This window comes from Rhinichthys klamathensis, unplaced genomic scaffold, assembly GCF_029890125.1.
Source record: "Rhinichthys klamathensis goyatoka isolate OS25496 unplaced genomic scaffold, OSU_Roscu_1.1 h1tg000015l_1, whole genome shotgun sequence".
NCBI classification, from domain to species: domain Eukaryota; kingdom Metazoa; phylum Chordata; class Actinopteri; order Cypriniformes; family Leuciscidae; genus Rhinichthys; species Rhinichthys klamathensis.
The window spans coordinates 1,995,982-2,022,246 of record NW_026606567.1 but is presented as its reverse complement, the minus strand read 5'-3'; the positions used below and the strand labels follow the sequence as shown (position 1 = coordinate 2,022,246).

The window sequence follows — 26,265 nt, the reverse complement described above, 5'->3', positions numbered from 1 at the left end:
TCATTATTACAGCTAAAATAACTTAATAGGCGACTCCGTAATTTTTTGGTCATACAGATAAGAGTAGAGTAGCTTACATCGTTCAAAACTGTAAACTTGTATTCATATTAGGCTAACGACAAAAACAGTATATCTGTCCTCTCTGTCTCCGGGAACTGCGCGTCACAAAAATGAACCGAAAGCCACTTCAGCTCAGTCACGATAAGAAATCGGCTATGTCTAAAGCCTTTAAATGTCTAAATATTTAGGCTAATAAATGTTATCTGATTATGTAGGCTAATCCATATGAAAACGAGAGGTACAGAGGATCTACTCAAACATGCGCTTCCCAATGAGAAAATGACAAGACATGGGTGAAAATCTCGCTCTAATTAAATGTAGGCTAAATCGCCCTGAATTAAAATGTAAAAACATAATAATGTATTTGTCGAAATGTTGCGATATTGTTTCATTTAAGTTCATAATTATTCTATAAATGTTATTTAATTTAGCAGCATTACCACGAAGCACCGTGTTTCGATATTTATTTGAATAATACAAAATAAAATAAAAACTTAATTCACAAATTGCATGCCTGGTTGTAAGGATCCAAAGATCCCTGTAGACTTTAATATTAAGTGACAACAAATTCACAAGCGTTTTTTCAGATTATATTTAGTTTTGCTTGGAAAAAGCTGCCCCAAACCAGTTTTATTTCATCAATTATTGAAATAATGAAATATTTAGTAATAAACTTTTATGACAGAAATATCACTAGGCTACATGTAACTTAAATCATTTAATTCCTTCATTATCAACACTGTCTAGAATGGCGATTTAAGTGTGAATTGCGACTTCTCTTTGTGTTAAGTCAGCCTCAGACTCCGATAGCCTGTGGGGGGTTGGAGGGACAGTTGCTGGACAAAGGTGTTAATGTTCCTCTTTCATATGGAGAGTGTCGGATAGCCAGCCTGATGAGCAGGCAAAATTATTGTAAGGATAAATCTGTGTCCAAATGTAGGCCCCATATCTTATTAAATTATAAATATTGTAGTTTATTTATTGTAGCCTATTTAAAGTTTTTTTTTCACACAAAATTTCAATTGAAGTTATTGTAAGGTGAATTCAACAAGGCATGCTGTGTCTTTGAAGCAACAATTAAAGGTTAAATAATTTTTTCGTGATTTGTATGGCTGACACGCAGCGACATATACAGTATTATCAGCTGTATGATGTGTTTTTACCCTGAAATGATTAATTTCGAGAGAGAGACCCGCGCGCGCAGCGAGGGAGACTAAATAAACTTGTTAAAAAGAGATCCAGCGCGAGAGAGGCAAAGAGAAACGCATGTTTTTAATTTAATTATGTTTCTTTGGACAATTTTCGTTTTGTAGGCCTACTGTTTTAATTGTTTAATTTAGCTGTAATTTCTTTGGCAATACAAATTTAAAATGTCGCAAGAATAAGATTAGCCTAGTGTTTCTTATTTTGCATCGCAAAAGAAATAAACTCTAAACAAGATGCAACCCTGTTTTAAATTAAACAATTTAAACCTTGAAATGTTCGAACTTGGTTTCAAACTTAAGTAATTTTAGTGTTCTTTTACATTACACAATAATTTAGCAGACTAAAGACGAGCTTCTTCATTTTCATTTTCTGATCGGCTGACAATCTTCATCAGTTTTTGTCGTTTGTGCAGCGGCTGCGGTTCTACAGGAATGTAGCAAATTTATGTTGTAATGATAATCAAACAAAACTCTTGACTTTAAATAAGTAAACAGATATAAACAGTTACCTATTTAAGCATCAAGGTGGGAAAATATAAACGTAGGACAACATCGGTTAACAACATCTATGCTACATTGAGATTCGATCTCGGGTCTGTTGAAGCTCCTCGAAGCTCGTGTCGTTGCGTTGATCACTGAGCTATCGTCTGTACGCTGTTAAAGTTGTAAAGCCTCGTTCATGTAGCCTAAATGTTTTTATTGCAATGTTTTATGTTGAAATGTTTTCATTATTTATTCAATTACATTTCAGTAGCCTAATTTCAGTATTGTGATTATGAATTATTTTAACTACGTTTCACTTGTTGAATTCTTCTGCTACCAGCTTTCAATCGCTCTGAATCAGCGCGGTGCGGCAGCAGATTACGCATTAGAGAGAATAAACCGGAATAAACGAACACTTTTCAGAGTCTATGATTGTAGCGCCTCTTAGCGGTAAAAGGCAGCAAATACACCACACATTTTACCGCCGCGGTGGAACAGCTGATGTGGGCGTTGTCATGGCTTGCCTCGACATTTGCGTTTGAATAGCGCGCGTCGTCCGTGGGCGTGTCAGATTAACGCGTAATGAAGTGTAATGAGCTGGGGGAAAAAATACTGACAGCACTCTCTTTTCATACAGATTGCATAAACTGAGAATATTTGTTTTTTATATAAATTACTTCATTTAAAAGAAGAGAATTCAAGCTTCATAAAGAAAAACCTCTCGTGCCTGTGTGACAAGTAATCGCGGAGTTACAGTTAATCTTAGGACGCGTTTCAGAATGGACTTCACTGACAGAGAGAACGCAAAACTCGCATCATGTTTGTTTTTCTTTATTTGGTGAAAAGCACAACACTTTGTTTTTATTGTGAGTATCCACAAAAAAAATAGAAACTTAACAGGATCTAATGATGTACAACACTTATATGTAAGATCAAAATTAACAGAGTAATTTGAGTCTCTTTTGCACTGATAAGGAAAAAAGTGAGCTGGTATCGCCGGCGAGACCGCCGACCCCAGAGAGTTAAAAGACCAAATTGAGTACGTCTTATTGACTAGGCATAATATATAAAGGCAAGCAAATGCGCCAAGAATATTAAGAAAACATTATTTGCTAGGTGTTAAGGTTTGTGTAAGAGCCCAATATGATCAAAATGAATTACGATGCTTGCCTTAGCATTCCACTAACTGTCTCTACGTCCACATGCGCACAGATCAGTCCGGGTCATTGGTGTCCAGATGTTTCCTTAACGGATGAAAGTTAGAGAAGCTCCCTCGACGGGTGGCTGGGGTCAGTCTGGACCCGCACCAGAAACCATCCACGCTTCCAAAGGGTTTCCGGCCACTCCACGCCACGCTCTGCCAATATTTTTTGATTTAGTCCCTCAGGATGTTGTAAGGGACACTGGGAGGAAGTGTGAGCTGACAGGCCTAGCATTGGGTGTGCTCGTTTCTGATAAGAGCTTGTGTGGAAAATAATAAATCTAAAAGCACCACAATTTCACATTTGATGGATGGTAATGCACAAAAGATGTGCAATATGTCGACAGCCTTTTGTGGCTGGGATGATTTGGAAATGTTCATGCTTAGAAGTGGAACATTCTTAAACATTCTTTTAACAATACATGTCAACTAACTCGAGTATTAGTAGACTGTAGTAGACTGTTAGGTTAGGGTTAGTAGAATAAGTTGACATGTAGTTGCAAAGTTACTTATAGTCGGTAGAATGTCTTGTAAGGGGTATACAGTCAAAGACCCAGAACCAGATATGAAGAATGAAGACCCGGAGTCAGAATTATAAAAAATTAAAGAAAAGTTTTACTGAAGATAGTTTGCATTTTCATCAGCAGAAGTCAGCTTCAAGACTCACACAGGAGTTCGTAGGCCGCCTCACTTACAGTTACAAAGATCACAGCAGTTATACCATTTCCAAGGTCTAAGCTACGTCATTGCTTACAGGTTGAATGATTCTCATTGGCTAAGAAACATGAAAGCCTAAACAATTTAACACATGTGAGGAGATAGGGGTGCCTATCGCCATTAGTAAAGATAGTTGTCGTCCACTCATTAGATTTAGGTCTGTGGTGGCCTCGCAGGTTAGAGAAGGGCGCCGGGGTGTCTGGTCCGAACGTCCAGAACCTACATAGAATGTCATACGCACACACACACAAATAACAGACACTAGCAAATAACAGCTCCCATCAAGGCTGAAGAGAGTCTGAGCTCCTTATTATCAGTTAAGTATACCAAAACATACTGCTAAAACATTCACTCGTTTGGGAGAAAAACAGATCACTGGCATTTACTCCCAAGGAAGGAAATATACTGGAAAGAATACATTTTAATACAACAATTCAAGTTTGATAGTAACGCTCAATATAGCTTGACCATATGTCCAGCGAAGAATCATATGTGCCCACGCTGCCTTTAGGACCCTCTAACCTTTCTACTGATCCCAGAGAAAGAGACAAACGGCCTTGTGGGTTACGTGGCCTTCGTGTCCTGCGTGTACTACGTGCAATCTCAAAGTAAGATTGGAATGCACCTAAAAGAAACTGGTTACTTGCATCCATGCATTTAAGAAAATATAATTTCACAAGCACAAGAATATAAAAATTATTATGTGATAATGAATATATTTGATTATTGATTTTTATAAAGGAAGTATATAACCATTCAAAATGATATATGATTATATATGTATTTGAAGAGGCAAGGGATTTTGACCAACCCTTCAGTCCCCCGTTTTAGACCAATGTGGGGTCCAATACCGCCACGTCTGGTCTAACCAGTGAGGTCACTACGGAAGGGAGGAGTGGTGACGCATGCTCCCCTGCCGGGTCACACTTGTCTCTTCACCTCGTCATGGACATGCTGGATACTAAAAATTCCAGTCCCCATTAAGAGGCTCTCCCACCTTCCACTCACAACAGGACATCAATGTCATTCTTCCTCAGTTTATCAGTCAGGTTAAAATTTTTATAAAACACATAACTGATTACGAAACAAGTACATATTTTTTCTTTGGAAGCCAGGCTAAATAAGCAAGCACTATTGCTGTATTCCTACTAGCATGGGCTAGATCCACAGTCACTACTCAGATCCTAAATAAAGACATTGTCTATAATCATGAATACCAGAATATATGCACTAGTTTTTTTTTTTTAAATAATATTATGATTTCCAAATCCTTTTATTATAAACAAAGTTGGATGGTTAATCCATTATTTTCACTACCCCTTTTATAGACCCTTTAGGTTTAAAACACAATGGTTGTCTAACTAAAAATAAACAACAAACAATAGAATATTAATAATTAAGGCCCATAATAATCGATGTAAACACTTTAAGTCTTTACTGAAATCATCCTTCAGTTTACGGTCACATAGCATGTACCATTTTAATTGTATAACATCTTATACCCTTTTTTGTTTGTTTCAAAAATAGAAATAAAATAAAACAAATTCACATCATCATTTCAGTCATTATTTTACCACTAAAATATAGGATCGTTCCCCATTCTGCTTAATAAAGCTTTTGTTCATTCCTTATCCTTATATCACTTGAATCCCTGTCAATCATACAATGTCTAACCCTAACCTTTTTCATACCATTTAAACTTAATTTGACTTCCATAAATCCTATCAGAAATTGTATTTTCATTACATACATTTTTTTTCTACTATATTTCTTCCATCTTGCCCTAAATGCCAGTTCCTTCTGCATCCGAGTCTCTCACCACTGTCAGCCTAGTGACACTTAAAGTTCCCTCGTTAGGGGAATCATGGTATTTTATTAATTCTTCAATACTCTTGTTTTCTTATCATTAACTTCAACTTTATTTTTCATTATAACTACTTCTCACAGTATTTGTCTCAGTTCCACTTATCTTTACAGTTTTACAGAAACCAAAATATTATGTTACTCAGATCCCAGCCAGCCATATAGCTGCTTTCTCTTTTTACCTTTATTAAATTGTAGTCTTCTTAGACATCTAATGTCATACATACATTTAATGGATTGAGAAATAAAACCTTTTCTTTTTAGAAGTTATATTCACTCCTTATATTATGTTATATTCACTCCCTCCGGCCTTTCAATAAAAATGAGGGAGCTCACTCTGGATAATTTGGATAGTGACTTAGCCAATGTGTCACTTTGTCTCTCTGCCGTCAAGTCTATATGTATATATCTTTTTTTTTTTTTCCTACGTTTATCCTTATGATCCCACCTAGTTGTCTATTTAAATTTAGACCCTCAGTTGAATTTAGACAAGAGTTTTACCCCAGAATGGACGGCAATCTTCTTTACAATTCCAATTTATATAAAATACTAATCCAGAGAGTAATTCAGTTCAATATCATAAATGACAAAAGCATTCATAATTACCAATAGCAGACAGAGCTGGAAAACCACTTCAATTAAAGCTCGTCCCATGTTCTGCATTGTCTTTTCATCAGATTGACTTAGAATTATCAACTTTTTTAAAGTTGGTCATTTCACTTAACCCATCTGTAATGATAAAACACTAATTCCAGAGGTTAATGACACAATATCCTCAAAATCAGGAAATAATAGTACCCCAAACTAACACATACAAGACATAAAGTGCTGTCACCATCATACGCACTCATACTAGACACACATATGTTAACTGTTCATTTTCAATGTTCATTTTTCTTTAGAATTTAACAAGGTCAGCTGGGTTGTTTTGTTTCATTATCATTATTTTGCTTCAGCTTGCTCTAGCAGGCCGATAATGGAAAGACAGACACAGTTACCATCCCTTCCTCTGCTCAAGCAGTCTCTCTCACTATAAATAAATAATCTTTTTCAACAGCCTTCTAAGGCTGTAACTTAGACAAAATGTAATATTAAATTAATTACAATAACCTTTGACCATTCACCTTTGTTATCCAGACTTTTCTCAAATCTACAAAAGCTGTCTTCATCTTTAGCCACCACCATGTCTAACGACCTTCAGGAGTTAAAACTATGTCATAGACCTATTAGTTCAAAATCAACACTATGATTTTCCTTGCCCATAAGGCAAACCAGTACATAAAAAGTTTTGCTACTGTCTCCACAACAACTAATGGGAATCACTTCATGGCCTCAGCTGGCTCTTGAAAGCCCACTCCTGTTAGCCCTTTATCTATAATCTCCATCAGGGTGTTTTCCCCTGGCATATTTGCAGACGCTTGTCACAATAAAAAAAAAACAAGCCATACAATGAATGCGGTTTCTGGTGATTGGTATTAGAGGAACACTCACGTTTCGGGGTCAGACTGTCTGTAACTCCTCACAGCGCATCCGCCCTAACGATAAAGGATGCTGCTGGCCTCACAGTCATCCGTTCCACTCTCATACCTTTCTCACATAAACACCTCCATCTTGAGATGCCCAGTGACTTTACGTGATCCACTCTGGCTTGGGTTGCCCCCTGTCTGGCCAATAGAAGGTCTTACCCGTCATTGAGTAGCCACTCGTGCCCACTGGTGACCGCTCTTTCCCATCACAGGCTGTTTGCTTCAACAGAACTCAGCTGTTTTCTAGAGCTTAGGAAAGGCACGTTCAAGAGTCACCAGAGCCATTCGGATTGCCTAATAGTGTTCACATAGGGAGACAGATTAATAACAACAGTATTTAATCACTTAAATCCATTAACCATCTTAAAAGCAGAAACCTAGCTGCTTGGATTATACTCAGTGAATTTAGATCACAACCGTACATTCAGTGTACTTTTCCGTCGGCCCCTCCCCCGTTTCATGGTGGGGACTAAGATCAGACAAAGAAGTTACTGGTCCTAAAATAACCTAATCAAAGATGTCACTACAAATAGCTTATTATCACTTATGACACCGACTCAGGTAACAGCTTTTAGCTGACATTGACTGAGAGAGAGACATTGAATGAGGGAGGGACTGGTACACTGCACTCTGAACGTCTAACTTTATCTACCATCTTTTAACTCTATCCCAGCTTAAGGCATCTTTGCCAGATATTACATACGGTTTCAAATGAACATATTATTTATATTTGTCTTTTGCCCACACATCAGGAAATTTAGGCATTACAAATTTCCACTCAGATTGAGTCTGTTGCACTGGCAGTTTCAGCCACAGCACACATCAGATTCAGATAAGCAAACTGTTTCATTACAGCCAATAACAAACTTATCTTTTGAAAACTAAACATCAGCTTCTAGTTCTTTCATGGTCAACTTTTCAAGCTGTTTGTTTAATCAGCATTTAGCAACTGTTAATTCAGTACGGCTTCTGCTTATTTGTTTTACATAAAAATAATTATTCTAGTTCTCAATAACGTTTCACATTTCTCAATCTCAATTTTAATTGTCAAGTTCTCAACCATAGTTTAATATTTGACTTCAGTTTTCTCTTGGAGTTTATCAATCTCCAATTAGGATTCACACTAAGTTTGACGAGGCAAGCACTCTCTGCTTGTGATACTTTTGCAGTTATTGTAAATCATCTGTGAGATTAGTCTCTCTATATCATCTAAAACCTTTTTAAAATGTTTAATTACAACACAATAATCCTTTAAGTTACTTTGATATATTTTGCAACTCACATTTGTTGGAGTCATTAATTTTACATCAACCTGTATTCATCAATTCACTAAAAATTAGTATTATAGATCTTTTCTTCAAAAGGATTCACTTTAAGACTTCAATCTTTTGACCTTGTTTTATCTCTTGTTCTTTCTCAGACGACAACTTTAATATCGTCATTTAAACACTGATCTACTTTCAAACTCACATTATTACCAGAAATGTGTTGTCATTTTATCACATTTTTAAACACCTTCTCGGTGGGAATTTAGAGTTACGTATTAAATGGTCCTGATGACCACCATTAAAACACTCTCTGTCATCTGGTGGGTTCATGTGTCAGCCTCAACGGCTCCAACTTACTGCACGCCCTTGAAGCAGTGTGTCCCATTCAGGAATGCAAACAGAGCTACTGATTAAGCAGTTCTCTGTATTCTTTTACAGTCCACCAGTGGCTGATTTAATCATAATAACCCAATCATAATCTTCATCATTATTATTGGCAGAACATTAATTTTCATAAGCTGCAAAATATTCTAAGTTGTTTTCACAAAGTGCCTGTTTAACTTTAGTCGCTTGTCCAGGGAAATTATCCCAGACCCAGAATTTCTTTCACTTGCTTCTTGTAATCACCGTAAGCAATACGAGGCTAAACATTTTAATTTTTCAGTTTCTTTGTTTGTTTGTAGCCAGTCAAGTTGTTTAAATTTCCAATCAGAATCAAAATCCTGACTACCATTTACTTTCTTCATTTCATTACTCAACTTCATTTCTGCAAATTTATTTAAAGTGAGGGCTTTAGAGCACAGCTGCTTACAGCGTTTGCTTCTCCTGTCTCACTATTTGTTTCAGGACTCTTCAGGTTACTGATTAAGTTATTACATTTTTCTGCCATATCTTAATCATGGTTCATACTCACCTGAAGTTATTGCAGAAATGGAGGCGGCGATCTTTGAACAACACAGCTTGGCTTCTGCGTGATGAAACTGCAAAGTATACTCCAAAATCACAGTTACATATACTGGTCCATGCCAATTTGGGTCACAACTTTTTAAATTTTTCTCTCGGAATTGTTCCTGATGCATCCCTGGCAAACAACCCTATTATTGTTAGTATCCCTAACTGCCTGATTCACTTCACTAAGTTCGGGGATCCCCTATCTGAGATGGAAGAGATTGAGCAGGTTTACGGTGCCACTGGACCTCTAGCCCAGGGACGTGCTCTGCTGGGGTGGTGCTACACCAGTAATGCCCAGCGGGGCCCCCACAGAGCACGCTTCGCTTGCGCTGTCTGCTGCCGTTACCCTTAACGACGCTCTCAGCGACTTCTTATACTGTCAGTAGTATAATTAACTTACTCCTTCACTCGCCTCATCGGAGTGAAGCTTCACTCGCCTCATCGGAGTGAAGCTCTCCCGCTCTCCTTCAAAATCTCTTCCAGTCAGACAGCCCTAACAATTAACAAAAGCTTACTACCTTGTTTGTTGATTTGCCAGGGGTGTCACCGAGAATAATTGCCCGCATCCTCCACCATAACTGTAAGGGGTATACAGTCAAAGACCCAGAACCAGATATGAAGAATGAAGACCCGGAGTCAGAATTATAAAAAATTAAAGAAAAGTTTTACTGAAGATAGTTTGCATTTTCATCAGCAGAAGTCAGCTTCAAGACTCACACAGGAGTTCGTAGGCCGCCTCACTTACAGTTACAAAGATCACAGCAGTTATACCATTTCCAAGGTCTAAGCTACGTCATTGCTTACAGGTTGAATGATTCTCATTGGCTAAGAAACATGAAAGCCTAAACAATTTAACACATGTGAGGAGATAGGGGTGCCTATCGCCATTAGTCAAGATAGTTGTCGTCCACTCATTAGATTTAGGTCTGTGGTGGCCTCGCAGGTTAGAGAAGGGCGCCGGGGTGTCTGGTCCGAACGTCCAGAACCTACATAGAATGTCATACGCACACACACACAAATAACAGACACTAGCAAATAACAGCTCCCATCAAGGCTGAAGAGAGTCTGAGCTCCTTATTATCAGTTAAGTATACCAAAACATACTGCTAAAACATTCACTCGTTTGGGAGAAAAACAGATCACTGGCATTTACTCCCAAGGAAGGAAATATACTGGAAAGAATACATTTTAATACAACAATTCAAGTTTGATAGTAACGCTCAATATAGCTTGACCATATGTCCAGCGAAGAATCATATGTGCCCACGCTGCCTTTAGGACCCTCTAACCTTTCTACTGATCCCAGAGAAAGAGACAAACGGCCTTGTGGGTTACGTGGCCTTCGTGTCCTGCGTGTACTACGTGCAATCTCAAAGTAAGATTGGAATGCACCTAAAAGAAACTGGTTACTTGCATCCATGCATTTAAGAAAATATAATTTCACAAGCACAAGAATATAAAAATTATTATGTGATAATGAATATATTTGATTATTGATTTTTATAAAGGAAGTATATAACCATTCAAAATGATATATGATTATATATGTATTTGAAGAGGCAAGGGATTTTGACCAACCCTTCAGTCTGTTGTAGGACCATCAAAATAAAGTGTTAGCAGATATTAAGCAGACAGTCGGTTAACCTATATTTTACAGTATGTGTACTTACAGTGTAGTTACCAAAGAAAGTCCTCTGATATAAGGTAACTACATGGGTTAAGGTTAGGTTTAGGAGCAGTTTCAGGGTTATTACATAGTTATATCCAAGTTATTGTAATTGCTATAATAAGTACATGTACACGCGGACTATAAAATAAAGTGCTACTGGCAGTCTACTAATACTCTAATAAGAGTTAGGTGACATGTTGTTGCAAAGTTACTTTTAGAATGTCTAAACCATTGAAATAGTGTTACTGTGGAACATACTACGTTACCATATCCTTTAACTTATAATGTTAGTCAAGGTTTCTTGGACCATCATCTGCCCTCTTTCTGGCCCTTACAATCAAACTGGTGTTTTTGTTACTGTACCTTTTAAGATTTCTATGTAAATTGTTATAATTGGTTAACATGTTCACATAAGTATAACTGCGTTTATGTATATATTGTGAGTTTGTTTTTTTAGGTTCAATTGGCTCAGCCCCATCTTTTAATAAACACTCTTTGTAAAACCAGCATCAAAATTGTGACATTCACAAAACAATACGTGCTAAAAAATTAGATCTTGTTAAAAATATATTTCATCTCCTTGTTTCTAGCTCTAGGATCTTTCGTGCAGAGCAACAGGATCAACACAAGGTTTGACAGACTTCACTCTGATCAATTCTTCCTCTCTTGTTTGGTAATAATAGTAACTCAGATGTTAATATGTAATCTAATTGATTTGAGATTTCTGAATGAAAGTTTCAGTTAAAGGTCTGGGTGGACTTTTGAGCTCTCAAACTTAGAGCATGTCTACGTAGTAGCCTACAACGAAATCTTTTATTTCAAAAGAACAGGGACAATCCTCTTTTCTGTGGAAAAAAAACCCTCCTTTTAACAGCTTTAGCGGAAAGCAGGCACACGAGAGGCTTGATCTGATCCCAGAGATGGAGGTCCGCTGGTGGTGCACAAATATTCTGCCTGCAGGTGTGATCTTGTTTTTCTTACGCAGATGAGATTTTCTTTTCCTGTCTCAAGTTTTACTGAAAAGAAATCCAAAAAAAAAAAAAAAAAAAAACACTATGTGGAAAGCTTTCCACCTGACAGGGAGAGAATACTTTTTGAAAACACAATTAGATCGTTGTGAACAAAGAATCCATTATTAACAGTATTGTGTGAGTTTATGGGCTTGCATAGCGAGAAAGAGAAAGATCAAGAAATGTGGGCTGTGTTGATGGTAAAGTGGCGAGCAGCTCTGAATCATAGGCTTTGTTTGGAGACATGTCCTGGGATTTTGATCATACGCTTGAGATGGCGAGAGCAGAAAGCCGCTTAGCGCTGCGCATGTGATGTTTTACTTGTTTTTACAAGACAGTCATCACAGACACCTAAATACCAGCACACGTACAGAGCCTCTCGTATTTTTACAGCGTTGGAAAATGTAAAAAAAAAAAAAAAAAAAAAAAAAATAGTGTGCTACTGTTACTATTGCTACACTCTAAACAATGCTGGGTTGTTTTAACCCAAATGTTGGGTTAAAAATGTCATTTCAAATTTTAACCCAACTTCAACTTTCACTTTCAACTGTAAATTTTTTAATTGGATTTTTAACCCAACATTTGGGTTTGTCCATATTTGACCCAAATTTGGGTTGAAACAACCCAGCATTTTTTAGAGTGTAGTAGTAACATAATTCCCATTACTGAAGGATTTGAACAAACCCCATTTGTGCTATACAAACATGAATGATCCCTTAAATCATGTAACTTCTTGAGGTGTAGGATTACTGTTTTTATGTTAAAACTGATTAGAGAGACACTCCAAAATCACATACTTCCCTACTATATATACAGTATGTGACTAAAGAAGTATGTCAAAGTAGAGTAGGCAAAAAAGTACCCAGATGACCTACTATGATGGACACTTTACTATCCCATGAGGCCACAGGAGAGGATTTATGAATGGCAGGGAAGCGACGTAACTGACGCTTGTAGGTCACATGATAATGACATCATGGTGAATGTAGTAGGCTACATCCAGATTACATTCATACTATATAGAACATACTTTTTAGCGCTCGCTCGCAAAGTAGCTAATTATTATTTCAAAATAGGTACCCACTCTAGATTATGCGGTTTCGGACGCAGACTAAGACTTTCACTGAATGAGGAACCTGAGCCCTTTCATTTAAATATGCAGCATTAAATCTGAACATAATATTAAAGTAAATAAAAATTAATTAAAACAACAACAAAAAAAAACTTCAAATTCATACTACCGTTCAAAGTTCGGGGTAAGTAAATTTTTTTTAATGTTTTTGAAAGAAGGCTCTTATGTTCACCAAGGCTGCATTTATTTTACTGTATTTAAAAATACAGGAATATTGTGAAATATTGTTACAATTTAAAATAACCGTTTTCTATTTCAGTATCCAAATGTAATTTATTCATGTGCTGAATTTTCAGCATCATTACTCCAGTCTTCAGTGTCACATGATCCTTCAGAAATCATTCTAATATGATGATTTGCTGCTCAAGATTCATTTCAGATTATTATCAATGTTGAAAACAGTGGAAACAGTATTTCACTGTTAACCATTTGATCCAAACCTTTTAAACCAATTTGAATGTCTTAATTTGTTTGGTTGCATTGGGCCGTTCACACATGCAGTGATTTTATCGCAGGATGTCATGTGTAGCTTTTATTGTTTTGCTAATGTTAATGTTTGGATGCACAACAGAACACAGCTTTTGAAAATCTAATCATAAATGACACGTAACATGTCCTTCCGTTTTGACAACAAAACAGATTTTTGCATTTCAAATGTCCATTCCGGAGGGATGACAGTGTTTGTATATAAACTGCAGCAGTGTATAATGCATCATAACAATTTCTGACAGTTTTCCACACACAATGTTTTTATTATTTCTCTGTATGTGGGCAGAGACCAATTGCAGTGCAGTGCAGTACCTTCTAGCTAAATCACTGCATGTGCGAACGGCTATGCACTATGTGCAATGTCAAATAAACAACAATGTATTGTCTTGTCACGCTACACTGCTACTGCTGAAAAAAAAAAGTTTGGTTAAGGGTAAAGTTACACTGTTTTGAAAACAACTGAGCTGCTTTCACACTACTGATTTTTTTGTTTGTTGCTGTACTTACTACTACTAAGTAGCTATTTCTAAAGCTTCTGAAAACAACCTGAATCCAGCCACACACACTCTCTCTCTCTCTCTCTCTCTCTCTCTCTCTCTCTCTCTCTCTCTCTCTCTCTCTCTCTCTCTCTCTCTCCCTCTCTCTCTCTCTCTCTCTCTCTCTCTCTCTCTCTCTCTCTCTCTCTCTCTCTCTCTCTCTCTCTCTCTCTCTCTCTCTCTCTCTCTCCCTCTCTCCTTTTTATTCTCAGTTCACCTGCACTGACTCATGTCTGGTCTTGCATCGGTGTCTCTGGTGATTAATGCGGTCCAACAGGTGTTTGCAAAGACAAACCTCTCCACACGTTACAATAGAACTGAACCTCTTTTAGCCCTGCAGGCATTGTGCCGTGCGTGGCTCTATTCATCACTGTGGTTTAAACAAAAAAAATCTAATCACTGACAAGACTGGAAGAGTTGCTTCTTTTTTTTTCTTTTAATGAAGAGAGCTGTATTTCACCAACCGTGTAAAATGAACTCGAACTGAATCCATACTTGAATTTGCAGTCATTCTTTCGAGTTTTGGAGGGTTTCTTTCTTGTGTTTGACGACCCTGTGAACTCGCCTGAGAGTGTGTTTTCCCGCTCGCGGCTGCATGTGTCAAGCGTGACTTGAAGCATGACGACGTGTGCCTGTAGGCGTGCGGGGAGTGCGACTTCGTGTGTACGGGGCGGTGCTGAGGCCTGCGGCGGTGCTGCTGACGAACTGGTCAAGCGGCCTTTTGATTCTCTTTTTCAATGCCACGACTATAACGGTGCTGTTCCAGCTGGACTCATAATGCAGGACTCATCCAGACCTGCTGCGGTCACTCTGTTCCACGTTGTCAGCACAGCGTGCATGAAACGAGATCTTAATAAGAAAAACCTCATTCGCATCCAAGTGCTTGTCTACACCGTTTACTTCCCTCGGCACCTGCTCAGGATTTCATTTTTAAAGGGGTCATATCATGGATTTTCCTATTTAATTTTTCTCCCTGAGGGAGAAATGTTATTAAAGTCTTTTGAACCAAAATAAAAAAAAGTTTATGACCGTTTTCTAACGTTACTCTCTATCTGACCCTTAGAACTAAACCGGCTGTTTTATGCTGTTGTGCCTTTAACTCTTAAAGACGCAGAACATTTTTGGAGCACCTGACTCGCCTGTTCTTTTCTTTGTTTCTCTAACCCATTATCAAGTGCCATATATCATTTTAAACAGGAGAACTTGAAGGTTTAATCTAGCTCATTTGAATTCCCAATTTGACATTTATTTTGTCTTAGAATGGATGAATATACCAGATTATACCAGATATCAACAAAAATTCAAATAGTGCAAATGATTTTCACAAACTATTTAAGAAATATTGTGTTTCTTTGAAGAATCAATGTTGATCAAAACTTGATGATGCAATCACATTCACAATCTCACAATCGCCCTTTGAATCTTCAAAAGCGAGACTTTACGTAAAAGTCTTTACATTACTTTTTAAAGCATGCAGATTGAATTAGCGGTTCAAAAGTTTTCAAACATTTAAGAACAATAGGTATTTTTAGCCGACGGCGGCTGTATAGGTTAAAGGGTCCCTGAAATCAATTTTGATTTTAAAAATTACGATTTTTAGCTTTTAGTATGAATATGTTGGCCTTAAGGTTATGAATAAGCTTGTGTGTTCCAAAACAATGACAAAATTTGCATTTAGGAGATAAAGGCATTCAAAACAAACAGTTTCTCACTTCTGTTCAAATAGATCACAGAGTTTTATGACATCACTTTGGACTTCAGGTTCTCATCACATCTTCTGTCCAATCAAATGCTCTCTAGAATCTAAATATAGCATCATATATTATAGCATTGAACACTAATGCTATAAATACCACCTGGCCAAAGCGACCGTTGACACGTTACGGAGCAATATGGGTTGGTTATGTGTTCGGTTGCTCAAACGCTCGACTTTTATCGTTGGTTAAGAATGAAATGGCTAGAATTTATTCACTCCTTTACTATTGAATCCAACGTATCATCAGCGCTCGGATTCACTTTTATGGTGCTGTCAAGTACGACTTGCAGTCTGTGAGGTAAACTAAACGCTATTGGCTATTTGAAAAGGGGGAGGGGCCATTCAATATGTCCCGCCTTTGCTTCCTGTTTCAGTGGAAATTACGTCAACGCATCATACAAAGCTGTGCATTCCAAGGCACTTCAGTGGGCGTTTAAGATGTCCATGTAAAACCGTGAAATGAGATACAGCATTTTCCTGCTAACTGCGGGTGTGCTGTTCAGGCCAATAAAAGTTAAAATTGCCTCATTCTTTAATAGCAGGCATTTTGTAACACTTGTATTGTATTGTGACAGGATCGACAATGTGAGAATCAAACAGCTTGCACTGAAATGTGTCACAAAAATTGTGGAGTGAAATGGCCTTGTGAAACAATGTTGGTGAAATACAATCTTTTTTCGCACTGGTGAGGAAGGCTTAAATTCTGTAAGTTATGTTTTCATAGTGCAATGAAGGGTTTCAAGCAGTAAATATGATTTGTCCTGATATGACCTACTTTGTTATAAATAGTGTAAGTACATGCGGTCGCAACACAGTTCAACAAGTTGAACTGCTTATGTAAATTTATAAAAAGAAATTTTAGATGACAGAAAAGATCTAAGCATTGGAGTCATGAAATATTGTGTGAAGCTAATTTGAATTTGTTTTAGATCATAAGACATGATTTGCCTTCAAAGCTGTCTAAAACCAATTTCCTTTGGAAGAAAGGCCAGGCTGCAGCTTTTTTGTGCTTGTCCTATTCCACACACATGCCTTACAATTTGGAAGCCATTTTCTGCCCTTTTCTCTGTAAGAAGGGAACTCAAAATGTTTTTTTTTCCCTTTATCCATGGCTGTTTTGGCACATGTCCTCTCCATGACAAACCCTTTCCAGTAACCGTCTCTGCAGGTTATATGTTTGTCACTGTGATATGTAATGGCCCAGGCCTTGGCATTGGCAAGTCCCACTTGTTTTTCTGTGGGACAATGACTGCAAATTAAATATTTAGCAAGAGCCTGGCAGCAAATGAGCCAACCTCTTCTGGGTATTTACTCACTCCGTTTTCATCAGAAAGATGAACTCTCACACGGATGCCAAGACATGAAATGAAACGAAAATGTGGTCTGAAGCGGATCAGGTCTGAAGATTTCGGAAAAACCTATAAAACTTGAGGAATTCCTCTTCTCAGCTCACTGCTGACTGATTCTGTCTCTGCGTATTTATTTTAGTACATGGCATTTCCATGAAATGTGCCTTTACTTCCAGCACCCAGCACCCAGTTGAAATGTGGATGAAAAACTGTATATTTGATCTTGACTAGAAGTTTTGTGGTGCTTATTAATGTAAAATACTGTGATAGTCCATTTGAAATGACAAATCTGTATGTAAGAAATCAACACTAGTTAATTGAAAACAAAAGCAGATTTTGTTTCAAGTATAAGAAACATATGACCTTTCTGTGAGAGAAATTAATATGACATTGCACTGTACTTCACCTATAGCAAGGAACTATGGTAAAGTGTGTGTGTGTGTGTGTGTGTGTGTGTGTGTGTGTGTGTGTGTGTGTGTGTGTGTGTGTGTGTGTGTGTGTGTGTGTGTGTGTGTGTGTGTGTGTGTGTGTGTGTGTGTGTGTGTGTGTGTGTGTGTGTGTGTGTGTGTGTGTGTTTGAAAGTATATACAGTACACTGTGTTCCAAATTATTATGCAAGTGACATATCAGTAGGATTTCAGGACAATAACAATTCAGGTTTGACTTTTTCAAAAAAAGTATTTGTTTGTTTTATTCCTCATATCTTTTAAGATAACTGGTGTCAATCTCAGACAGGTTTGTTAGTTATCCAGCTTTTCTTAGGTAAATGGAAAACCTACTTAAAGAGGTTGTTCCACATTATTAAGCGTGTCATAGTTCTCGTGTAATATGGGGAGGAAGAAAGATCTTTCTGAAGATGAAAAGCATAAAATTGTGCAATGTCTTGCAAAAGGCATGAAAACAAATCATATTCTGCGAAAAACTAAATGGAAATTATCGGACTATCAAAAGATTTGTGGGTGATTTAGACCACAGAAGAACCCGGTCAGATAAAGTCTTATTTTTGTCAAACAAATTATTTGAATTACATAATACATAAGTTATCATGTCCAGACCCTGCAAAACTTCTGAAAATCTCAGGATGAGGTTGAATAAGGAGGATAAGAACAAATAAGGAGCAGTGTTAATGCAAAGCTGAATTAGAAATTCATTTCGAAAGCAGAAAGCTGAAGTAAATCTTTGAACTTAATTTAGTTGACCTTTGGTTGAGTAATAATGGTTGCTTCCTCCCCTTTCCCTTCAAGTAAAGTAATTCTGAAATTTCACATTGTGAGATCTAGTTTCATTGCGTATACCACTGATATGTACCACTGATGTATATCAGCGCCAGGATATTTACTCACAGAGCTGTCATCACCCTTTTCTGAGTAGAGTGAATGAAACAGGTGTCCACCTGTAAAACAGCAGCAGTCTTCAAGCAGTAAAGAACACAATCTTTGAAACAGGAGATCAATTGTTTGAATCCCAATACTACACAAAAGCACAGCCGCATCACTGAATTATGATAACCTTTGACCCCAAAGTCAATGTGTGCCTGTTAATGTCCCAGGAGAACAACGCCAAAGCTTTATGCCACATATCTGATGGCGTAGTCGATGAAAACAACTGGGTTAACATTTTAACAATAGTTAATGTTTTACATGCTACTCCAGGAACTGAGCGCTCTTGATTGTGGATGCTAATAAAGTCATACATTTTCAAAGATAAGTTGACCTAGTTATCATGACAAACAATCTTGAAAGCTTTCTGTGGAACAACAAAGGGCCAGAGTCCTGGTTGTGATCTAAATCATTTGTTTACAGTTCCTCTGAGAGAAACATGTGCACAATGAAATCACTGTTCTCCAGAAAGTGTTGTATATGTGTGGGTTTATCTGTCATCCGCTCTAGACGGCAGAGCGTAGTTACAGAAAGCATACAAAAGCAGTTTAGAAGACACATGCAGTTGTTTATGCAGGTGTACATGTACAGTGGCCCCCACAAGTATTGGACACTTAAGCAAAATGTACATAATTCAAGTAAATCGAAGAACGAACTAGTGTGACGTCATTATGAACAAATTCAGAAAACCAAACACGACCATAAAACATAACCGTATCAATACACCCCCGGAAGGCGAATCTTTGCACCTTAAACAAAGAAAGTCCAAAAGATGAGGGAGGGTGGGGGCTGTGATGGTGGACGAAGGGCTGGTGAAGGACAGGGAACAGAAAATGTCAGTAGGAGAAACCAGGAAGGCGATGACGGTGGGAGCAGCCAGGAGCAGGAGGAGCCAGACGGAGATCCAGACCACAGCCAGGACAAAGGCTTACGGCGAATCTGCCATAGGAGGGAGGAGCCATGATGGAGACTTGGCAGGTTTAACCAGGGGGACCACAGATGGAGGTTGTGCCGATGGAGGTGGAGACCCAGGCGGATCCGAAGAGCCGATGAGACCGTGCGACACCGATGGATCAGGAGACCGAGGTGGAGCCGCAGTGACGAGCATCCGAGGTAGAGCCAGGGTGCCAGAGGACCAAGGCTGAGCCAAGTGGAGCCGAAAGGTTGGAGGGACAAAGCGCCGCTGAAAGCCTAGAAAGTCCGTGGCACAGGCAGAGCGACGTCTGACCAAGGAGGGACAAGGGAGTCTGGTGGTGCCATAAGGACGATGGTCCCAGGTGGAGCCAAGGGAGGTTGACGACCCAAGGTGGAGTGATGAGCTAGCTTGGCGGCTAGAGGTGGAGCCAGTGCAGGCGGAGCTGGAGACCGGAAGACCTGAGGCAGATCCACACTGGAGGTGGGAGAGGGAGGCTGGGCGGGATCACAGGAGATGCAGGAGACTTGGAGCTGGACGGGACCAGTGGAGACAAGGGAGGCTTGGAGCTGGATGGGACCAGTGGAGACTTGGAGCTGGAGACAAGGGAGACTTGGAGCTGGAGGGGACCAGTGGAGACACAGGACACTTGAAGCTGGGACCAGTGGAGACAAGTGAGATTTGGAGCTGGATTGGACCAGTGGAGACACAGGAGACTTGGAGCTGGATGGGACCAGTTGAGACACAGGAGACTTGGAGCTGGACGGGACCAGTGGAGACACAGGACACTTGGAGCTGGATGGGACCAGTGGAGACACAGGTGACTTGGAGCTGGATGGGACCAGTGGAGACACAGGAGACTTGGAGCTGGACGGGACCAGTGGAGACACAGGAGACTTTGAGCTGGGCGTTACCAGTGAAGACAAAGGAGACTTGGAGCTGGACGGGACCAGTGGAGACACAGGAGACTTGCACATAAAATCAAATCTTGGTTCCGTGTTCTGTAAACAAAGGGGTTGCAAACGGGTTTAATCAATACATCCAACTGGAACAGGAAATCTCAGGACATAGCCTATACTACACAACCATGTTAACCGCAAACGTCACGGAACAATAAACAGACAGAACTAAGGCATTAAATACACAGATAGAGTAATCAAGGTAAAACAAAACTGGTGTAGGGCTAATTGCCAACCAAAGAAACTAACTAGAAACACAGACGGGTAGGCAGACAGGAAAAAACAAACATAATGACAATGAAACTGCACATAACTGTTACAATTATATTTATCAAAGATATTTATGTCGCTTGGTCTGCCATCTTGGATGGACTTTTCATTGAGCTAGTTGCATTCTGGAATGTCCTTCATACAATACTACGTGAGAATTTGACCAGAATACTTTTTCTTAAAAAGCTTTTTGGGGCCAGATCTATTTATGATTCTTTAGGTTTATGAATGTTTTTTTATTTGAAAAATCTGAAAGCATTTCCAGTTGTATAATAGCATTAACCCATCAGACAAAACGTATTCTGTGGTGTCAGATCAAAGCATCATTTGAAAACATTTGCTTTGGAGTTCAATTTGTTTCAAAGAACTTGTCACTGGTCTGTAGTTAAGTTGCAGTCATGGAACAAAAGTCATAGACAGAAACCAGAGGTTTGCTGTTGCCTTTGTAAAATAAAATTAAAACTCTTGTATCTTGAAAATTGTGTATGTGCTGCAGATGAAATTGAATTGAAACAGAAGCATGTTATCTGTTAAGCCAGGAAAGCCTCTGGGACTTTGCGAGGAACTAAATGCTTCATCCACACTCTAAGATCTCCATGCCTGTCCACTGCCATCAGCTGCTCCAATGGTTGATGCTTTTTATGGTCTGCCCACATTGCAGTTCAAGCATATCTAAAATGATTGTCTTCAGCAAGCAAATAGTAATCTCTCCTCCTACACCAGGGTTGGAATGCCGGCCAAGAGGAGGCCGCTTCTTCACCACAGGGGCCGTATCAAAGTCTATCCAGCATTCTGATCTGAAAAGAGGAAGAGCCCCTCCTAAAGATGATGAGTCAAACACAGATTACTAATGCAATCTCTATGACAACAGCCATTAGTGAAGCTCCCGCCCACACCCAGCTGTTACTAATATAGTGTTCCTTCTCAAAAAACACAAATGATCTGGTACAAACTGAATAATTGTTACCTGGAACTTAGTCATAATCTTTAAAATCAGATGACTGATGGCACAGGCTACACTTAATTTCATATTTTGGCTATTAAACTTTGCTAAACCATAATGAGAGTATCTACCGTGGCATCGGCATTCAAAAAGCAATAAGCTTCACCTGTTAGGGTGAGTATTTCTTTGACAGATAATTCTTCTGGAGAGGGTTTTGGGGTGAGGGATGGTGGAGATTTATGGAAAGGAGTGGGAGTGAGGTATGATCTCGCTGATGGCTGACTGACGCACAGCTTGAATGCATTAACAGGGCTGATACAGCGCAGCAGGCTGAGTAATACACAGTGCACACATTCGCATGCAAAATGTCATCCTAGGTGCTTACAATGTGCCGTATCCATAGAAACGTAGCGGTTACTTTCATTATTTATAGGATAATCCAAGATTAACATCCCTTTATTATTTACTCATCCTCGTGTTGTTCCAATCCCATATGACTTCTTTTTTCATTGGAACCCAAAACAAGAATTTTAGTCTTCTCATATAAACATTGATTAGCGTGCATAGACAGAAGCTCAACTGTACTAGCTTGACGCGCTAGAGTTTGAATCTCATTGGCTCCTGTGGAAGCTCAAACGTGCTTTCGTAACACACAAGAACAAACCTTTTGGTTCTTGCAGAAGCTCAACCATGCTGCGTAACACACGAGAATGAACCTCATTAGTTCTTGCTGAAGCTCAGATGTGTTGCTTAACACAAGAATGAAGCTCATTGGTTCTTGCGGAAGCTCAAATGTGCTGCGTAACACAAGAATGAACCTCATTGGTTCTTGTGGTCTCGCGTCAAGCATGCTTTAGCTTCCATGACCAAATTTGGATGCTATATACTGTACGTTCGCTGATATTTGTATGTGAATAAAAGCCTGAATTAAATCTGTTCATCATACAAAGTGACCGTGTCTCTTCAGAAGACTTGGACTAAACCGCTTGATTCATATGTATTTCTTTTATGATCTCTTTATGAACATTTTGAAGCATGAGAATTATGAGAGAATATATTTTCAATAGAGGAACAGAAATCTCTCCGATTTAATTAAATACTGTATATCTTCACTTGTGAAGATGGAAATTCGACAAAAGACTTATGGATTTAGAACAACATGAAGGCGAATAATGGATGACCGAATTAAGAAATAAGTGCACTTCTTTTTACTTTCCAAGGGACTGTAATTATGGACAAGAGTGACCAATACAAGCCTTCAAAACATCTCATTTTGTGTTCCACAGAAGAAAGTAAGTCATACAGGTTTTGGCATGAGCGTTAGTAGATATCGACAGATTATCATTTTTGGATGATCTATTACTTGAGTCCTGGCACTTACGTTAATTCTGAACATGTCTGAATGGGTGGCAGTTTTACCAGGAGCAAGAACAACAGTGATGATTGACAGCATTGCATTACACTTCAGGTCGAACAGTACTGCACTCAGCCAATGAGATTAAATACACGTTATCTTTCATTTCATTTCATATCAGAGAGATAAACAGATGTTTTCAAAACATTCTGAAGCATCCAAGGTATCTGGTTTATACATACTGCACAAGTGCCAGATTTATGACAAGTATTGATTGCTTCAGTCCCTGCTTATAAGTGGACTTCTCTCAGAGCTCATAGCAGCATTTTATCAAACACACTTGTCTGGTTGACATTTGCTGTGATTTCTGGCATTGTGAAACAGCACTGCCTGCCCTACATCTTCCCTGAGCAACGCACTTGAGCAGGACAGCTGGTTGGTTCATTTCCTGCCTCACTGTTTTGGTATTTTTATCTCCGGTTCTCAATTTACAAAGTGAGAAAAAAAAATTCTCGTAACTTGGAGAAGTGAATCAGAGTTATGATGTCATACAACAACGCATAGTTCTCCTTAATACACTGGTTTCCTTGTTCCTGCACACACACACACACACACATACACACCTTGACCGCAGTTAACTCCACTTTGCGTTTGTTTTTCAGCTCAGAAACTGGATGTGCAACAGCTGAGTGACTCAATCCCTGCATGCAATTAGGCAATAACAGAAACCAAAAACAGTCTGCCCAAAAATCTAGCTCTTTCCTTATGAATCTCCTGTTTGAACTGGTTCTTGTGTTTTTCAGGTGGATTTGATGGTCCACTTTAGACATTAAAAGTAACTTTGCAACTACATGTCAACTAACTCTCATTAGAGTATAAGTAGACTGCTAAGACTTTGTTTTGATGCTTCCCAACAGACCTTCTACTGATTATAAGTGACTTTATAACTACGTCAACTTACTTACCCGAACCCAAACCTTCGTATATAAAGTGTATAAAGTGGACCATCGAAATAAAGCGTGACCTTCATTTAGGCTGGCATTGTGTTCCTCAAAATCCTCTCCCTCGAAAGAAGAAAGCATTTGAAGGGAAAGTTCACCCAAAAATGAAAATTCAGTTATTATTTACTTATCATTTCAAACAATTATGATTTATTTTCTTCTGTGGAACACAACAGGAGACTGAATGGGTTGGTTGGTTGGTTGGTTGGTTGGTGGGTTGGTGGGTGGGTTGGTTGGTGGGTTGGTGGGTTGGTTGTTGGGTTGGTTGGTTGTTGGGTTGGTTGGTGGGTGGGTTGGTTGGTTGGTTGGTGGGTTGGTTGTTGGGTTGGTTGGTTGGTGGGTTGGTAGGTGGGTTGGTGGTTTGGTTGGTGGTTTGGTTGGTGGGTTGGTAGGTGGGTTGGTAGGTGGGTTGGTGGTTTGGTTGGTGGTTTGGTTGGTGGGTTGGTATGAACCTCAAACATAATTTAATGGCCTTATTGGTTCTTGCACTGAACGTTCATGTTTCGATATTTGATGTGGTCTGTGATTAGTGTTTTGCTTTGAGAGTGAATAAAGGCTTACATTTTAATCTGTTTATTATATTAAGTGATCATGTCACACCTAGAGTTTAGAATATATCAGGTGAGTCACATTAATTCATTTCATGCTACCTCTGTTATTTTTTGGGGCTTTTGGCCTTTATTGATTTTTGTTAATGGTTAAAAAAGTTTAAATATTCTTTAGAACATCATTTGTGTTCCACAGAGATGTAGATGAGGATTTTTTTTAAAGTAATTTATACTTTTATAGTGTTTTCTATACTTTTCGAAACAGTGTTATTATATTATATACTTTTGTAGTATTTGTTTAATATTTTTTTATTTTTAATATTTCAATTTATCTTTAACTTTTTTCAGTTTGGTAATGTAGTACTTCAGCTATAGCTTCCAATTTTCATTTAAGTTTCATCTTAAGTGAATTATTTTATAATATATAATATAATACAAACTTTTATGTTAATCGATTTGACAGCTCTAATTTTTAATAGTAATTAGTTTTAGTTTTATTCACTGATTTGAATCTTTAGAACTGGTATGGAAATAGCTGCATGAAGAGTCTTCAAAAAGTCTCCCTTTGTGTTCCATGAAGAGAGAAAAAAAAACAAGAGCATTCGAGTTTAGAATGACATGAGATTGAATAAACAATGACAGAATTTTCATTTAGATTTTTTCCCCTCTTTTAAGTAAACACAGAGGGGCACAGTCAGCCAAAACAGAGAATGAGTCTGAGGTCCTCGCACACTAAACAGAATCCATTCTAGCAATCCGATATCAGAAATGTGGGTTGTTTTGAGGTACTCTGGGGATTCTGAAACCTAAGATGAACTGTATTAACTGTTTACATATGCATATGCTCTGCTATAGAAGCTCTGTTCTGCTTGTGGTCTCCTAAAAGACAAACACAGAGAGGGAATAATATGGGAACACATCTGCAGGTGTCTTTGAGTTGTGGTTCGCTTGTCCTGACATGCACGTTATTCTCGTTTAAGGAGGAGTTGTGGCATTATCCTGAGAGACAGCGGCAGGCCAGCAGTGCGCCTGTATCAAAACAAGTACGGTCACAAACATCTCTTAATCACATTGTGTCCTGAAACCAGTGTTAAATAATTGTCTCTGACACCTAGTCTCTCCTGCCTAACGGGTTTCTTGATCAAACTTGATGAAGATGAAAGAATAGAATATCACATTTCATGTGAAAAACTAGATTCTTATGTTTTCTGAGGGGGAAAAAAGAGTGGTGCTTACATGTAGAAAGGTTGTTGCCAATATGCTAGTGTGTTTTGAGTGTAACTGACCCAAGTCAAAAGAGCCCACCTCCAAGTCTCTGATATTTGGGTCCCTAGATATTGCTACTTCATGTCTGTGCAGTTTTTTATGTCTGTTTATCCAGAGAAGAAAAAAATGATTTTGCTTGCAAGGAGGGGAAGTTATTTTGATTAAAGATTATGAGGGCACATGAATAAACAAAAAATAATGATGTGCACGGATAAAAAATTTATAATAAATACTTCAATATTCCATAACGAAAAAAAAGCAGTCCATTTTGATTTCGTGGTGACAAGCAAATAGTCTCGCAGACGTTTGGACCCCAATGTATGTTTGCTTTGATTTAGAAATAAATAATATCTCCAATTCTTTGTTAGGGTGTTATACGCAATGCCTTTAATGAACAAATGAGCCAGAAAAATTATA

The 26,265-nt window shown here is 38.5% G+C and overlaps 1 protein-coding gene across 1 annotated transcript in view; it reads left to right on the top strand.

Moving 5' to 3' along the window:
* Positions 1 to 26,265, top strand: part of metrnla (meteorin like, glial cell differentiation regulator a) — a 68,651-nt gene that overhangs the window by 30,283 nt on the left and 12,103 nt on the right. The gene's annotated exons all lie outside the window — the stretch shown is intronic.